Genomic DNA, 18,713 nt, shown 5'->3' on the forward strand with positions numbered 1-18,713 from the left:
TATGTTGGTTCGGTTTTCACCTTCCACTGTAGGTCTATGCCTCATATAGCTTCGGTGCTGAAAAGGATAAATAATTCCAACATATACTAAACTACACACTACTGGTTGTAAGTACAGAATATAATTACTATACACCCATTGATTGAATTTTGATAACTGTAGAGTATGGACTGAAGTTTAATGTTCTATTTTCTATTTAGTCTTCTGTTACGGCAGCAGATATTTGACACCTGACTATAAGCTTCTGTATTCTGGAAGCACATGATTTTTCTTTACCAGTCCCTGAAATTTCGTTATAATTCTAGATCTTCAAGTTAAACTCTTCCGAAGAATTGTAATGAAATACGCTTATTATCGAGATGAACCGAGACTTTTGTCCGTTATTCCTGTTGGTAAAGGTCTCTTCTGCCCAATAAGATTTCCTTCATTGAATCAAATATGTAGAAGTTAGGCGAAGACAAGTTAAGTCTGTATGACTGGTGTGGCCATCTCCTATGGAATTGCTTTAGAGTGCCTTTGTTTCATTTTGGGACGCTTCCCGCCTATAGGATGGATCTGTTTGCAAACGCATTGTTGCCACGCCACGGTTAAGTTGACAGTTACAATATGCTAGGAAACACAACGAAACGCGACACCACTTACAAATCTCAGTAACACACCTATACGCCTGTGGCAACTGAGCACTTCAAATACTCGCCAAACAGCAATGACCTCATTTGATGAGCTGACTGACAACTAACGTCACGTATACGACAAAAGCAATAAGACGTCTATTGGATTAAAACCTTCACGTGAGTGCTAGCAGAAAATAGTTTAAAGGAAAACCAAGTGCACTGCCGGGAAGTGTGAAAAGATAAAACAAACGTACTCTAATATTTCACAACGTTTAGGCTACTATATGTCGACGGCTTGTTAATCGTTCTGATAATTTGAATGACATAATGAGAGAATTGCTGATACTTGAACCTTCCAACACCAGATGTATGTTCACTTTGAACTATTTATTAAAGTCTATAACAGATGTGTTTAGGCTATATGGATAATTAAGAGACGTGCCTCATAGCATACATAAGTAGATATGAATGTTCTTAATTACTTTCTGTCAATACTAAGTTCAATAGAATGAGTCAAGAGTGGTTAAACACCCTCATAATCTCAAATAGAGTTACTTTGTGTGATGTGTTAAAATAAAAAATAGCGAATATTGGCTAATCTTATATTTTAAGATTATAATGATTTTAGAAATAAGACAGGTTACCATAATCGAATCCCACGAAGTAATTTAAATACATATATCTCATTCTCTTTTTTATCTCTTTGTTATCTCATTTATTTTTATTAGCTCTTTATTTTGACAGATATCAGAAGTGAACAGAAGCATTAAGCTTATACAAAAACCTGAACATTAATTGGGTGGAATAAACGTCATAGCTCTTATTTGTGCATTTGAGAGAATGCGATGAGTCACAAATACCTTATTTTTTGGTTCTCCCTCACGTGGAGGAAACAAAATCCATAACTGTTCTGTTGTTACTCCTAGAAGCTTTTAAGTCTTCAGGTCCTTGTATCACATAGTGACAACAATGTGAATGTCAGTATTAATGCTCGCAGTCACTACACTCTTCAGGATTTGAACCAGTGTCTCCGATTCAACTACGCTATGTGTGAAATAGAAGAAAATCGGTTGTCTCCACCTACTTCAAAGTCCCTTAATCAGGAATAGAAGACGCGAGTATCTGTACAGTCTGTACGACAGAAGCAGTCATTATTGACAAAAAATAATATTTTTTATTTTATGTATGAAATCTGTAACCAGTATTAATCATTTATCGTTAGATTGCAAGCCTATTTCTACCATTATACAAGTTTGTAGATAGGTGCATGTATTCTGTTTGTCACTGCTTACAAAACTAAGCGTAATGGGCTTTACCCCATATGAATGATATTCTTATTTAGCTATTCCGGGCTATCGACGTGGAAACCAGTAACTAGCAAGAAGGTAGCTCCAGATAATTAACTCGAGGAGCTATAGGTCTACTTTGAATGTTAATCTGACTGTGTACCAGAATATTGCTAGACTTATAACTCATCCTTATCAAAAAATTGAGAACAAAAAGTAATTATTGATTTATACATTTTTGTTACCGTTGCCTCTAATGGAAATTGATGGTTTGCTTTCATTCGTGTTTATTTCCATGATTTTCTATCCTTTACTGAGTTAAAAAGTGTGTAGTATTTTGTACGCTATACATCTTATAAATATTTGAGTATACACATTTGTTTGTGGAATGTACAGATTTGTATCCTATTTAATGGCATTTGTATTTGTATTGCAATCTTATTTCCACTTTGAAATTATCAGTGCTTAAATGGATGTTGTGAAAAACGTGGACAATTTTATAAAGTTTTTGTATCTGTAAATTGAAGAATGAAAAATAAAAGAAAGAATAAGGCGGAAATAGTAAAATGAAGACTGCTCTTTTAATTTGCATTGTTATTGTGTAATAAGTGCATAGTACTAATGTTAAATAAAAGGAACTGCAGTAATTATGATTCTTATTTACAATCATCAATTTCTCCTAATCATGATTTACTTCCGTTAGCTATACAAATACTAGAGCTCCATCACTATGGGCTCAGGAGCTTCATTGCATAATAATGTTCACAGAATTTGCGGATTCCAAAGCAACGCAAAAGTAATTATTACATCTATGTAGATTATCCCAAGTTAAATGTTATCTTAATTTATTCTGGCAGAAATGTCAACCTTTTAGTTTTGGAACAGCAAGGAAGGAGTGACTGTTTTAGGTGAGACTGAAATTCAGGTAAGTTTTTTTTTAATTCTCGCCAAGGCATGCAATCATGATGAGATGGGTGATAATGGTGAGGAAACGGGAGAACCCTGAGAACATTCATGCACGCGGTGTTTGTCCACTACAAAGTTAACTCGTCGCGAACTGGAATCGAACCAGAGACCCATGCACTAGACGTGAACGCTTTACCATCGCGCTTCCCGGTAAGGTTTTCAACACAATTGACATGTTTAACCAAGCTTTGTTAGGAAATTTATTGATTTCTTACTTAGGGAGAGAGTATAAGAAAAAATCTACAACGATTACTTTTTAAGAAAACAGAGAAATTTGAAGTAAATAAACAGTCCTGCGATCTGGGAATGTAAAGACCACTGGCGCAAATCCCGGGAGAATGAGGGGAACATGTCCCCTCCAATCTTGGAACTGTCCCCCAATAATCTGATTTGAAATGTGTTGATTTGTGCCCGATTGCCACAAAGGAAAGTGCAATGAAATTGATGTCCCCCCAGAATAAGCCTCAAATCTGCCAGCCTCCCAATGTTGAAGACAACTCTGCTCCCCTGATCCTCCACAGCATTATTTTTCAACTTCATAAATATTTTGAACATCGCTTAGAAAAAATATGGGAACGGTCTTTCCCGCCCCACCCATCCAATATTGAAGACAGATTTGCGCCGCTGGTAAAGACACCTGTATTATGCGCAAGAAGAACAATACAATGCACTCAAACAAGACATAAGAGAATTTTAAATGAAATTTTAATAAATATATATTTAGAACTATAGTATTAATAGTTACCTAACATTAATTAAAAAATAGCTATAATTACCTTCTAGATGCCTTAATTTGGAAATGTTTAGCTTTACTATATGATTCCGATCGAAAGCGTGTTAGTATTATATTTTAATTGTGTTATTGCGTATATATATAACTTTACTTATTAAGAAATTGGGGGGAAATGTTTGATTTTTCTTTCACTGTATCTTTTGTAGGTACGAAATCAATAAATTTAGAACAATGAAAATGTGAGAGTACAAGAGGTCGTATTCCGGTCTATAGCTTACTGTATCGGTATACTGTCCAGACTAACCCTAATTCAATGTTCAGGACAGCGCAGAGCCAATGGGGGAGGAACTGGACTTGTATGATAGCTCACCGGCATTATAAGAGTAGAGAAAGATTCGATTGCCAGACAAGTCTAGCATTTTTTTCTCTTTGAATTTTATTGAATTCGTACTTAAAGCATAGACTGAAAAAAGAGTGTCTCCAATTTCTAAATTATACGAATATGGTACACAATAACCACACTTCAACTCTTATTAATATGACCTTCGATTAAAATAGTCGGATGAATAAAGATAGGAAATTAGGATTACTAGAAGAACATCGTATTTGCATTTTGAATTTAATGGCAAATATTATTTATAAACTACGTCAAGGTGCTGTATGGATACACTGCTAATGTTGGTAACTAGTCTATGCCTATGGATCTACTGCTTATATTGGTGAATTCTTTAGGTGGATAGTTACACTGCTGGTGAGTAGTTACATTATCCTGCCAGCGAGAGTAGATGTCACTGCAAGCGCGACGAACTTGATACGCTTGTTTTTCCATGTAGTTACCAATCTTGCCGTTAGGCTATGTGATCTGTGCCTGTGGCACTCTATTGTAGCCATATATCCATTCGTATCATACACGATCACCGTGAGTTTAACCTTTGATTGTTGCCGGCGGAAGTTCATCGAGCTTGGAGAGTCTGAACTGTTTTATTGTGATGACAAACTTCAGTTCTGGTTCAAAATCTCGTACCCATGTGTCATCAATTGCAACAGTCCTTCGTAAAAATTATTTCCTTCTGTTTGATAACGTTGAAGCAATTCTTTTACGACATGCTTTCTGTTCTTTACTCAAATCATTCGGAACCCATCTCATCTTCATCTTCCCAGTAATGATTCTGTAAACTGAGATGACATATATTTAGCCTCATATGCAATTTTCTTACATGTTTTCGTCGATCCTCTCTCAAAATGTCATTCACAATAATCTCAGAGGTGTAGTCTGTTGCAGTTGATGGTCTTTCACCTCTTGGGGTGTCCGCAGTGCTTACACGACCTTCACAGAAACGAGCTGAGCACCGTAACACAGTGCCATGATCCACTACACTATTTCCACAAACCTCTCGCAAAGCATTGTAAATTTCAGTTGGATTTTTTCTACATAGTTTCGATTTTGATAGTGGAACGCTTGTCATTTTGTGTAACATAACCTTAGTCGGGTTCACCACTGTATTTCTCACAAAACAGCTACACAAACCAGAAAACAGAAACAATCGTCAAGCCCGAACTCTCAACCACAACTAATCTAAAAGTGAACTTGATCAAACCACTCAAACGGTCGTGCATGGGCTGTGTGCAAGACTTGAAATGACCCTCGTACTTATACCTTGACCCTTTCATTTTGTAACGGTTTGTGTCAACACAAAGCACAGATAAGTCATTCGGTTTTACTTACGTGTGTTGATGTGTTTGTTTTCTACGGACACAGTTCCACGATAGGTTATGCTGAACTCCAAGAATGTGTTAGACCACGTAGCACAGGTTGGTGCTCGTTTCTCAGCCTGGTCCTTTACGCGCATACACACTGTCGCTGACATGCCCCATCCCTAAGGACAAAAGCCCGTTTGAGTTTCCAACTTCGTTCTGTTGAAGTAGATGAAATGCTAGTTTCTAGTGACCACCATGCAGAGGTTTGTACGTATTTTTCCGAGAATAATCGCAGTATATCACAAATCTGTATTCAATTATTGTGAAACATTGTACAGAAAGCAAAAGATTTTGATTGAATTATAATAGGAAAATTGTGGTTATACCTTTTTAAAGTTAAGCTGCGAGGGCACGGTGGCTCAGTGATAGAGCGCTTACCTCTGGTGCATGCGGTCCTTGATACGATTTCCGGTCCAGTAAGGTTGTGGTGGATAACATCGTGTCCATGGAGTTGTTGGGTACTCTTGCTTTCTCTCGCATTCTCATCCCAGCAATTCCTCCATCAGTCAATTGCCTTAATCATTGTCCCCCTTAGCCTAAATAGCATAATAGTGGGACGTTATACAAAAAGTTAAGCTGGACTAACGAATACGATGTCGCATATAATATGCAGAAGAACTATGGAATATTCTTTACACAGTATGTTTACACTGTTTTGTTTACAAGCACACCCACCTTTGCTAACGCACCTGGTCCCTATAGACACCTTGAGTTTCCACTAGTTTCGCCCTACCCTGACTTTGTTAAATACTTCCTTGCTTTTATGGCCATCCAACACAGGTTTGATCATGTTTTTTTTACACTACACGTTTACTCGCCGGCTCAATACGGATCCAACCCTTCATGGACCCACCACGTTCTCCGTTTCTTGACCGATCAGATACATTTCTTGTTTTTAATGGCCACCTAACACAGGTTGTTTGGTGTTTGTTCCGCTATAGCTTTTACGGCATATATCTATGTGCTGTAGTACTTTTACTCACAAAGTTTCAGTCCTCATAAAGGAATAAGCACATATGAATCCATAAATGCAACTCACTTCTTAAAAAACAATTTGTAAATTATTAGTAGTTAATTTCGTGGTGAATGAAATACAAAATAAGTTGTCTATGTTCCCCTAAAATTGGACAGTACGTTTAAATATTGGATGATCTCAAAAATTTTGCTACCATTAAGAGAACTTAGCCTATGTATTTTCAATTAAAATTTGGCAACTATTATTATCTATGTTTTATTGTCTTTTCTAACTTATATTCAGGAGAAAGACATTAAATTAAAGAAATATATGTTTATGATGATCAAGAAACAATTATTCGTAGCATAGATTGCAAAATTCATGAAACAGAAAAATTATTGCTTCCTTATTTTAAATGGTTTGCTTTAGTTCGGCATGTCACAGATTACTTCTTAAATATTTCGCCAACGCAGAGGGAAAACAGGGAATTTTGAAACAGCGTTACCATCTTGTACAGCACAAAATTCTCATCTTTTACAAAGCACCGAATATCTTGATAAGTACTTGATTTATCTATCTCAAATAAACGTGACAATGCTCCTCATGACATACTGATTTGCTCAATGAATTTTAAAATACACTGTACTAGGGAACTTTTCCAAGTTATTGCACTATTTTCTAACTCAACTTTTCTCATTTCTGTTGTGGCAACACTGTTTAACTGATCCTTCTAAACTTGAAGTCATCTTAAAGAGTTCTTCCCAGTATTTAATTTAATGTGCAAAAATAGTTACTACTTCATTCCTTGTGTGTGTTAAAGGCGTTTAAATTTGATACATGTTTAACGTTATTTCTCAAAAAGAATGCAACCCTGATCTGCGAGGATCATTTCTTTCGTCTTGTTTTCATTGCTGATTCGAATTATGAAATTAAAGTTTGGTCATTCCATTTAAAAAATCATAATTTTATATTGGGTTGGCAACATTGTTTTTCCTGGTATTGTTACCCAATAAAGGGAGAGATGCACCCTTCCTATAGTTGCTCTGTGCAAAGTTTCGCTTCTCTCCCTCTCTTGGTTCCTCTGTTATAAAGGTTGGACATTATAAATGGTGCACCCGGTATCTATATATATATATATATAAACTTGGGTGTTTCAAAAGAACACTGACAACGTTTGGGAGGTGATTCCTGACACCAATATAAGACAAAAAGTAGAGACCAACATGGGTGCACAAATGCTTCCTTTCGAATTTATAGGCTGCCGAAAACATGAGAAAATGAACTTTAAAAGGTCCATAGTTTCAAAACTATCGGACACGTTTCAGACACATTTACGGGGGTGTTCCGAAAAAAAACAATGAATACGATGTTGTACACCTCAAGCTTACTTGCCTTCGAAACGAACCAGGAACCCCACCCATCAGATAATTCAGTGGGCGGGGTCCCGATTTCGATTCCCGGTGGGAAGCCTTTGAAATATTAAATGTCGTCGACGTATCTGTGTTCATGTCCCTGTCGTTCAATGTTACTGAATATAACTGTAAAAGGAGAATAACCGAGTATAATAGAGACAAGTTATGGAGATACTTTCGGTGAATAAAAAAAAAAAAATTAAAAAAAAAAAGTGGTCTGAGGCAAAAGGTTCCAGTTAAGGGTTCGAATTACTCTTAAGACTACTTTCTCTTTCATGTTCTTGTGTTTGTATGGCTTTTTTTTTTTTTAAATTAAACTTGAATTCTCTGGATTATAGTATTTTATCATGACCGAAATCATTTTTCATCGTTAATAAAATATTGGAATCCTAAAGGTGTGCAATTTGCTACATACATCAGTTTCTTGACTCTTACTTAACTAAGCAGTCTTAGAGTAGTGGCTTGAGCATTTGTTTCGTAATTTAGGGGTCCGCGGTTCCATTACTGTGAGTAAATTAAGAAAATTTTTATCATTTACAACGTTGATATTTCTGACGTATAATAACACGAAAAATAATCAAATGTCTCTCGTTGTAACAAGTTAGAGTTGAAACGACTTCCTTCACTGGAGAAATACTAACAACATGACGTCACTGTCTACAATCTCGATTCCTACTGTCTCAAAACTTAGAGCATTTAGCAAACAATTCATGAATACACAAGGGTCATCCTTAGGGCCTAGTATGAGTCATAAATGTATCTGAAAAGTTACTGTTTCATTATGGAATTGTTTCTAAGTTCTTCAACTCTTACTAGAAATAATAATATTTTCGTTCGCCATTTCGAACACGTTCCATATATCCGTTCAACCAAAATTTGTAAATATGAAATATTGTTTTTTACATTTATATGCTTAAAACCCACTGTTTTTTAAAATTATAATATGTAACGGTTTCGGATCTAACATATCCTTCTTCAGACACTATCGACAATATTAGAAAATACAGATGTTTATATATATATATATATATATTTGTATGTATATTTTGTTAAAATATCAATATAACGCAAATACAGAGTGTTCAGAAAGTAACTATGCAATTCATAACTTGCCGTATTGTATTTTCTATAAACCACTTTAAACAACTGAAATTAACTCGAAGCTAAACTTTAATGTCATGGAAGTTATAAGCGATGCTCGAAGTGATCCCCTTACACTTGAAGACACAGTTGCACACGTTTCTGCATGTTCTTGAAGACGTTGTGCAGAACATCTGGAGTGATGTTCCGAATTTGACGTGTCAGTGCAGCTTGAGTTAAGGGTGCGGATTGCCTTCATAGGCCTTTCCCTTCAACGTACCCCATACAAAGTAATCCAGTGGAGCCAAGTCGGGTGAACGCAGAGGCCAGAGTCGTCGAGAGATGATGGGGTCACCCAAGATGTCCTGTAAAAAAAGATCATCGCCTTGTGGCCGGTATGTGCAGTTGCCCAATCCGCTTGAAACCAGGCATTCTCAATTTCGTCCTCATTAAGTTCACTTAGGAAGGGTTCCAGAATGCAGGTGCAGTACTGTTCTGCATTTATGGTGTCCTGAAAGATGGGCCCAATAACGCGTTTACGAGTCACGGCGCACCAAACACCAACCTTTTATCATGCAGTGGGGACTCATCAAATTCATGCGGATTCTCCGTACTCCGCACACGACTATTCTGGCTGTTCACATAACCGGAGGGGTGAAACCATGCCTCATCCGTGAAAAACGTTTTGTCAAGAATCCCCTCACCATTGTTTTGCATACAGGACAGGAACCAGTTGCAAAAGTTAACACGCGCCGGGCGATCAGAGGCTCTCAGTTCATGTACGACCGAAATTTTGTACGGACACATGGACAGTGACTTCCGGAGAACCTTGTGAGCGGAACGCACGGACACGTGAGCCTGCTGAGTTAGTCGTCTAACCGATTTCTTTGGACTGTGCAGCGTCACGTCTTGCACCTCCGCCACCTTCACTGCGGATGTGGCTGTGTATGGCCTACTTGATTTTGGAGCATTATGAACGCTTCCGGTCTTTCGAAACTTCGTGTTGAGGTTCCGTGGAACTTTGCTGCAAATACAGCTTCTACTCCTGAGGTAAACTTGTCTCCATTGCGGAACACATTCTCCACAAAAACACTGTTTGTTCAATAGAGATGCAAAAAAGCCGGCTTTTTCTTTTTGAATCTATGGTTTTTTGCACATAAAAGACGGCTTTTATGGGGGGAAAAAAAACGAGAATTTTGGAAATTTTGGCTTTTTTCATTTTCATGACTTTCTGTTTAAATAGCTTTCTTATAGTATACTCTAAAGTTAAATAAGATTCCATGATCTAAATGCCATATTTCGCTCTGGAATTTACCATCATGATGGATGGGGCACATGGTTTATGAATTAAAGTAAACATCAAGTACGTAGTATTGGAGGGCAATTTTAGAAGCTATTTAACTTTATTGTAACTTCTGAATTATCGACATTTTTTTCTTCTCTAGATCATTTCTTTTTAGTAATCCGTGTTTCACTTCTTAGAGCTTGGTACTATAGCTTCTAGCACATAATTAAACTTACGTTTTTCAATATATCCATCAGAGCGTACGTTTTTAAATATATATGTCAGAGCGTACTTCTACATTTCCATTATACTGTAGCAGTGCAATGATTTAACAATAATCTTCCGGACACAACCTTGAATACTATTTGATAGAAATAGAGATGCAAAAAAGCCGGCTTTTTTTGAATCGATGGTTTTTCTCACATAAAAAGCCGGCTTTTTGTGGAAAAAAAAAACGAGAATTTTGGAAATTTTGGCTTTTTTCATTTTCATGATTTCTCTATCTAAATAGCTTTCTTATAGTATATTTTATAGTTAGATAAGAATTCCATGACCTAAATGCGATATTTCGCTCTGAAATTCACCATCAAGATGGATGGAGCACATGTTTTACGAATTAAAGCTAACATGAAGAATGTAGTATTTGAGGGCAATTTTAGAGGCTATTTATCTTTATTTTAACTTTTGAGTTATCGACATCTTTTTTCTTCTCTAGATCATTTTAGTTTGTCATCCATGTTTCATTTCTAAGAGCTTAGTACTCTAGCTTCTAGCGCAAAAGTTAAACTTGCCCGTTTTTCTATTTATCCGTCAAAGCGTACGTTTTACAATATATCCGTCAAACCGTACTTCCACATTTCTGTTATACTGTAGCTGCGAAGTGATTTAGCAATAATTTTCCGGACACAACTTGAATACCAATTTATACAAATAATCAATAGCGGATTTAGAAAAGTGCTTTAGGAGGAGTTTTTCTGATTGTTTCGTTTCCTAAAAAGTCCTAATTTTATTTCGGAGGTGCTTGAAGTTTATGAGTACGGGCATAACTAATATTTCGTTTCGTTTATATGTTTAGCAATAATCTTCCGGATACAACCTTAATCATTTTAAACTGAGAATCAGTGGCGGATTTAAAAAAGTATTTTGGGAAGGGTTTTTCTTACTAATGTTTAGTTTTTCTAAACATTCGTAATTTTTATTTGACGGGAGCTTAAAGTTTATGAGTAAAGGCATAACTAATAGATATTTCGTTTGTTTTAGACATTCCGTAACTTTGGGGAACGGGCTTCAGTCCGAAAGACCGCCCCCTAACCTTCGCAAAACCGTCACTGCTGGTAATTAGTAATAATAACAATTTAAAAACAATAAGAAAGGAAGTCGGCCAACTCACAGTACACGCACTATTTCTACATTCACAGATGGAATGAAGAAAAGCTTTGTCAGAATGGTCGAATGCTGGTTGAATCCCGGACTTCCCAAAAGAAGCGCAAAAGCTAACCATTCAGTCATGTTTGTTGTGCAGTTGTATTTAGCTTTACTTAAATATATTCCGTAGTCTTTTTTGGGGGGGGGGGCGGGGGAGTTCCGTAATGATATGTTGAATCCCTCTTGTTAAAAATTCAGAAAACTTGAGGATTGGGTAAACCGTGATGGTGGTTATATAAAACTTAACTGTAGAATTTCAAGACTATAAGGAACCAAAAGCTCTAGATGTGCAGCCTTTAAGTGTATCATATAAATCTAAGTATTTCTCTTACGTTTTAATTTTATTTTGTTTCAAGAAGAGAATATGGAATATTTTGAAGTAAAAATACTACATACTATTTTGCTAGTTACTTGTGTATTTTTTTAAAAAGAAGTGTTCCCTTTTAGGGTTGGCTGGTTTACACCAACTTTTTTTTTTTTTTTTTTAATAACTGGTTTAAACCCAAAAAATAAAAAGAATGAAAAATGCGAATCGTGTGAACTTCATGGTGACGTTTCCAGATATCAAACCACATGCAATAGTTTTATTTCCCTTTCACCTTTTAATCAAGGTGTCCCATGTTCAATTCTTGGTCGAACCACAACCATTCTTTCATGTGTAAACCAAGTAGCGGTTCGGATGTCAGTTTAACCCTTTGGGGATCCCATGGTACAATCTGTACCATACGGGGTGTTTCATGGTACATTGCGTTATAACTCTCCTATTTGAGCTTCTTCGTCCGTTTTTTTTTTTTTTTTTTTTCAAGTCCAGAGGCATTTTAGAAGATCTTACGTATGGTTTCACACCTTCGTACGTCAAGACATAGGAGGTGATGACGTCATATTTCTAAAATATCTATTTTCTTTTAATATTGTGGGGCCGGTCTATGTTTTATTTTTTGGCGGGCTTATTTTTGCACGTAGAAGATTGAAACTTTGCACAAACATTCAGTCCACCGAGTAGTATTTACCAGATTTTTTTTCAGATTTCTGCGTTAAAACAGGGGAGATCCAAGGGGCAAAACCTTGAAAAAAGAGATATTTTACCAAAAAATCCCTTTCTTCGCGATTTTCCCGACTTAGATACATGATGGGGACAAGCGAATGGTACCGCCTGAAAGGCAGTTCTATTCTGAAGAGAATGATGTGTGACGCATGACCCTAGGGTAATTAGGAAATGTCAGGGAATTTTTATCAAAATATACTTCTGTATAGGGGAATTTTGGACATTTTCGGTATTATTTTTTTGCGGGCTTATTTTTGCACCTAAAAGATTGAAATTGTGCACAAACATTCAGTCCACCGAGGAGTATTTACGAGATTTTTTTCGTACTTCTGTGTTAAAACAGGGGGGGTACAGAGGGGCTAAACGTTGAAAAAGGGAAATTTTTACCAAAAAATTCCTTTCACGGGATTTTCTCGCCTTAGATACATGATGGAGACAAGTGAATGCTACCGCCTGAAAGGCAGTTCTATTCTGAAGAGAATGATGTGCAAACCATGATCCTAGGGTAATTAGGGATGTCTCAGGTTATGTTTAAAAATTTCCCTCTGTATACGGGAATATGGGATGTTGTCGGTATATATTTTTTGGCGGGCTTAGTTTTGCACCTGGAAAATTGGAATTGTGCATAAACATTCAACCCACCTAGTAGTATTTCAGATTTTTTTCAGATCTTTGCGTTAAAGCAGGGGGGGGGGTCCAGAGGGGCTAGAAGTTGAAAAAAAGGATATTTAGACCCAAAAAATCCGTTTTTTCGGGATTTTCCCGCCTTAGATACATGATGGAGACACGTGAGTCATACCGCCTGAAAGGCAGTTCTAAGCTGAAGAGAATGATGGGCGAAACATGACCCTAGAGTAATTAGGGATATCTCAGGAAATTTTTTACCTGAGATCATGGTGTTTTACGGTAATTTGGGGCATGGTGGGAATTCCTGATAATATTTCTCTCGCCCTTAGTATTCAAGATAGAAACTTGAAATTTGGCACACACATCCAGTATACCAAGTATTATTTATCAGATTTTTTTTAGATGGCTACGTTCACACAGGGCCGCTCCAGAGGGGTCCAAAGTGCGAGAAAAAAATTCCCTCCGAAATTTTCCCTTTAGCATCATTTTTCCCGCTCCTGGTATATGGTATGAGCATGCAAGTGGTACCATTTAAAAGCCAGCTCCATTCTGAAGAGAATGAGGTATGAACCATGATCCTAGGATAAATAGTGACAATGCAGTAGTTGCTTGACTGAAAGTCTAAAAAATAGCCCAAAAAGCCGGGTACCGGAAAGGGTTAAGCGAAAGTCTTCTCGTTGATAACCTCGGTATTTCGTAAGGATGTTAAGCCTAAACATACGAAACAAACCAAATTGTATATCTCTGCATGCCTAAATGCCTGTTGTTTTATAAAGAAGCCAAGATTGTTTAATTGATAGAAATTGGCAAAATTTATCGATTGCCTACGTAGCTTCCAACATTAGCTTGGATTGGACTTTCAATAATATCTACGTACTAAATTTGTAATTTAATACCTCAGTTTTAGCGTACTGATTATGATACGTTGACCTTTAAATTTTACATGCAAAGCAATAACAGGATTTTCCCGTTATTTTCTTACATTTCAAGTAATGACGGGATTTTCTCGATGGCTAGGGCGGGAGATTCGCAGTTTAGGAAATTTACTGACCGGACTTCTTTAAGCTTATGGGAGTTCTTCCGGCATAACCCCGCTGTTGCATAATAACACCAAGGCGAAACAAACTTATTTCTGTGAATATGTAATATAAATACATAAAGCAAAAAATCTAAATCAAAAAAACCTAGTTTAAACCATAAAAGCCTGGGTTAAACATCCCCCCAAAAACGGGTTTTTGACATTTTCAAAAACAACCATGGTTCTTGCCAACTCTGCTTACTTTTGTATATAGGAGGTTAAAAAATTCTTATTATATACCTACATTGGTTAATCCTGTGGAATTCATAATGTAAATATGTTGAAGAAAAATTGTTTGAAATATCTTTTCGAAATTCATAGTTTATTTTCGAGGTTTTATATTATTATCAGCATCAACCACTAATTAAACGATTTTTTGTGTTATAGAGAAGCGAAACAAAGTCTGCTTTATCAATTTAAAGCAGAATTTTGAAAAAAGCCCAAAATTTTCCAAGCAAAAAAGTGAAGCAGAAAAAACCGTTTTTTTTTAAAAAAAAACGGTTTTTTCCGAGCCCTTGCATCTCTAGATAAATAATCAGTATCGGATTTAGAAAATTATTTGGGAGATTTTTTTTTCTGAATAATGTTTGTTTTTTCTAAAAATTCCTAACTTTTATTTAAGAGGAGCTTAAGTTTATGAGTACAGCAGAATAAATATTTCGTTTCGTTTGTATATTCAGCTATAATACAACCTTGAAGGCCATTTTATACTGATAATCAGTGGCGGATTTAGAAAAGTATTTTGGGAGGGGCTTTTCTTATTAATGCTTAGTTTTTCTAAAAATTCCTAATTTTTTATTTGAGGACAGCTTGAAGTTTATGAGTAAAGGAAAAAGTAATATTTAGTTTGTTTTAGAAATTCCGTAATTTCGGGGTAGAGGCTTCAATCCGAAAGACATCCCCACCCTAACTCTCTTCGCAAATCCATCACTGCTGGTAATTAGTAATAACAAAGATTTAAAAACGATTAGAAAAGAAGTCGGCCAGGACTCACAGTACACGCACTATATCTACATTCACAGATGGAATTAAGAAAAGAAATTGTCAAAATGGTCGAATGGGGGTTGAATCCCAGACTTCACGATAGAAGCGCGAAAGCTAACCACTCACTCATGTTTGTTGTGCTTAACTTAAATGTATTCTCTCTCTCGCTTTCTCTAAGGCCACAAAAGCTCTCCATTGACTTCTGTCCTTATCCAATTCAATCCAGTTTTTACTCTGTATTCCTATTTCTGCTAGATCCATCTTAATATTTTCCTCCCATCTAGGCCTAGGTTTTCTTAATGGACGTTTCCTGATTGAATTTCCAGTTAAAACTTTGACAGCGTTTCTACTTTCTTCCATTCTGGCTAAATGACCTGCCCACCTGAGCCTTCTAGACTTGATGACTAATGATGTTTGGTAAACCGTATAAATTATGTAGTTCCTCCTTATGAAGATTCCGCCATTCCCCACTCCCGTTCCTCTTGGGTTCAAATATTCGTCTCAGAATTTGAGTCTAAAATAATTTCAGTCTGCGTTCTTCCCTCAGCGTAAGCGACCTTGTTTCACAACCACAAAGCATAACAGGTATGATTATCATTTTATATATTTTAAGCTTTAAATTCCTTGACAGAATTCGCGACAACAAAATATTTTGAACTGAATAATAAGAATTTCCTGATTTCAGTGGACATTTAATTTCTTTGTGGATATGATTTTGGTCTGATAATACTGATCCAAGATATTTGAAAGTATCCACTGTGTCGAAAGTATTAATTGATTTTTAACGCATTCATAATTTGCCGTATTACGATCCTTGTGAACTTCCTTGTATTTAGATTTCTCTGCATTTACTCATGTCCCTGCAAGCGTTTAATAAGGCCTCTGCATTTCTGTCAATTGTTCTCCTATCAGATTTACATCATCAGCATACACCATAACCTGGTGAATACCATTAAACTCTAGGCTCTGGTTCCTAGTTTTGATTTTTCTTATAGCGTACTCCGGAACAAAGCTGAATAATAACGGCGATAACGCATATCCTTGTTTCAGGTCAATCTCGACGTGGAAGCTCGCATTTTTCTACTCGGACTTTACTCACTTAATAAATCTTAATAAATCTATTCATTTAAACACTTAATAAATCTAGCTTTTTCGGTATTCCAAATTCTGTAAGAATGTTGTACAATGTTTCCCTCCTAACCAAGTTGTAAGCCTTTCTAAAATCAATAAACAGTTGATGTACTGGGTAATATATTCTCATTTCTTTTCGAGTATTTGTCGAATGATAAATATCTGGTCGATTTCGACTAAATCCACATTGATAATCTTCAATAATTTCATCTGCGTTTGGGGTCAATCTTATTAATAAAATGTGAAGAGAAATGCCTCGATAATTATTACAATCAATTTTGTCATCTTTCTTGTGAATTGGAACAGTGATTGATTCTTCCACTCTTTTTAAATGTATTCCATAGTTCTTCTTTTTTGAAAAAAAAAAATCGTAACGAAATGTTGAATGTTCTTGTTAAAATTTCAAAAACCTTCAAGACTGGGTGATGGTGGTTATATATTCTACAGCCTAGGAAACCATACGCTCAGATGAACCGTCTATTAGGCCTACGTATATGATCCATGAACAGAAAATTCGATTCTTTCCCGATTCTGAACAAGCTTAAGGAACAATCAGTGTATTACAGGATTTGGAGCTTTACCGATTTTGCAGATCCGAAGCACCTGATAGGTGGTAACAGATTATTACGTATGTGATTAATCAGTGAAAAATTTGTTAGAAATATTCATAAACTGAAAAAATTCAAGAATGTACAGAACCATCCGAAAGGAAGCTCTTGATGTGCAGATTTCTCTCATGTTTTTCTTGATTTTGCTACGAAAAGAGGGTGTGATATTTTGAAGTAAAAATACTACATACAATTTTGCTAGTTATTTGTGTGTCTTTTTTAAAGTACTTATTGTGTATAAGAGGTTAAAATATTATTACATATATTGGTTAATCCTTTGGAATTCATAATGTAAATATGTAAGAATTTAAAAAAAAAAAAATCTTTTTGAAATTCATGGTTTATTTTCGAAGTTCCATATTATTATCTGCATCAACCACTAATTAAATAAGTTTTTTGTTGTAGAGAAGCGAAACAAAGTTTACTTGATCAGTTTAAAACAAAAGTTTCAAAAAAAAAAAAAAAAAATCCCAAGCAAGAAAGCGAAGCAGAAAAAACCGAGTTTTTTTTTTTTTCAAAAAAGCCGTTTTTTTCCAAACCCTTGCATCTCTATTGTTCAATCGTCAGAATGATGACCTGGATTACAATGATGTCACACAAAACGTTGGTCTTCAATCAAACCGGACCTGTGAACAAATACAAATACCTGTTCAAATATGGTTCAAACATGTTAAACAATGGAAAATGTTGTATTACTAAGTGACAATCATATCAATCATCACTTAGCACACCATAACATGGCACTGCATAGTTACTTTCTGAACACCCGGTATAATCCAAAGTCTTTTACAAAAAGAAAGGGCGTTACTATGTATCGTGATGAAGACAAATCCTACTTAGTTTCTGTTAAGGCATCCGAATATTCGATTTTCGTATTGTCCAGGAGCTGACACCTTCTTTTCTCCCCTCTTTTCCTTCCAAAGTATCTCTTATAAGGCAATCCATTCTTACAGAGGATCCAAAAAATTCTTTTTGTTTTTGCTATCAACTTCAGTATGCTTATTTCCATTGGAGACGTAATATTGAAGTATTAAATATTCAGTAATAATAATAATAATAATAATAATAATAATAGTAGTAGTAGTATTAAAAAATCTGGACCTGTAGTGGCCAAACGTCGATGGTGGTGTCCATTAAGACTTTTTCTCATGATGAGGAGATCTTCAACATATCTTAGTTTTACTCAATCTTACCGAAATCCAGAACATCGTTATACTGGGCTGCTTGCAAGCAAGTAGCCCTGTAGTGACCAAACGATTAGTGATTTGTGGTTGTGTCAGTTGAGACTTTTTTAAGGATCACAATGTCGACAACATATCACGGTTTTAGTAGTCCTTTTACCGAAATTCAGAATAATGTCGTTATCTTCGGCTCTTTTTTAAAAAGTGGCCCTGTAGTGGCTAAACGGTCAGTGATTTGTGGTTGTGCCCATTGAAACTTTTTCTTAGTAACACAATATCTACATGTCGCGGTTTCAAGCAATTCCACCGAAATTCAATTTCGGTAAGGATTGTGTGGGGACCTTTCAAGATTACTAGAGTACAGGTTGCCTAGAAACACTTCGGTTTTCGTTAGGAGGGAGTCGGTGAAGATTGTAAATACGTCACATGTAGACCCAACGCTTTGAAGACACATGAGAGGTGCGAAAGAATGTTAATTGTTTGACAAGCTTGTGTGAGTGCTTTGCAAATCTTTTTTGTGTGTTCGAAAGGAAATTTTATTTGAA

The sequence above is a fragment of the Thermobia domestica genome, chromosome 2, assembly GCF_964235325.1.
Source record: "Thermobia domestica chromosome 2, izTheDome1.hap1.1, whole genome shotgun sequence".
Classification (NCBI taxonomy): domain Eukaryota; kingdom Metazoa; phylum Arthropoda; class Insecta; order Zygentoma; family Lepismatidae; genus Thermobia; species Thermobia domestica.